A 1177-nucleotide genomic window follows, 5' to 3' on the forward strand; every position below is an offset into this window, starting at 1 on the left:
GGGTGATGCGGAGGTATGTATAGTTAAGCGGTGATGCGGAGGTACGTTTAATATTATGGTGATGCGGAGGTATGAGTATGTAATTGGTGATGTGGAGGTATAATGAAATGAAAGAAAATAAAAAGTCATGAATGAAATAAATAAATGAGAATTGTATGTTAAACGGGCCCTGTGCCAAACTGCTAATGCGAAATTGCCCGCCTAACGGATAGCCTGAGATTGCTAATGCGGGAATGTTCGCCTAATTGATAGCACTGTTCCTTACTGTGATACACATTGAACTGTTATTATAATGAGGCCTAATTGACACGGGTAACCGTGATGCCAAGGTGTCTAATTGACACAGTAAAGGGACCATATTCGGGGTTCACTCCGAGTAACGTCGGGTTGCGGGTAGACAACTGACGCATGAGCTCATGGCCTGCACTAGGAATAGGCATGCATCATCTTGTTTGCGCATTTACATTTGATTGTGTTTGCTTTATTTTATTTATTTGTGTTTGTGCTGTTGTTTTGGTGATGTGCTTACGTGCTTTACGGATATTTTACTTATGTTGTGTTGTGGTCTTAATAATGCCTTTCAGTGACACAGGTTCAGAGACTCAGTTTGAATCTGCAGGCAATTATGAGTTTTATTTAAGTTAAGTTTATGTGTTGAGTTGTTTTCATAGAATTCCCTCGCCTTTGTTATTTAAGATTTTATTTGATACAGAGGGATAGGAATTGTATCTGGGTTTCTTTTGAAATTTTTTGTATAATATTTATCATTATTAATAGTTATGTGATTAGTATTGCTTATGTTCGTTGATAAATGATTTTTATTGATGAGAAACAAAAGATTTAAGCTTTTTCCTGAAAATTGAAACGCGGTATCGAACTAAAGGCTCAATATTAAATAGTAAATAAGGAAAACAAGTCAGTAACGCCTTACTTTTGGTACGATCATGACGTGATGAAAGTTAGGGTGTTACAGGGATTATGTGAAAAAAACAAAGGTGGTGAGAATTGGATCGGTCAATGAACCGGTAAAGTAATTGGTTAAATGATTTAAAGGTTTAATTACGGTTCAATCGAAATTCAATTGGTTTAACTAAATATATAATAAAATTATTAAAAATTTAATATATAATTTTAAATATTTAAATTTAATAATTTGTAACTTAATAAAATTTACAAT

The sequence above is a fragment of the Arachis ipaensis genome, chromosome B07, assembly GCF_000816755.2.
Source record: "Arachis ipaensis cultivar K30076 chromosome B07, Araip1.1, whole genome shotgun sequence".
NCBI classification, from domain to species: Eukaryota; Viridiplantae; Streptophyta; class Magnoliopsida; order Fabales; family Fabaceae; genus Arachis; species Arachis ipaensis.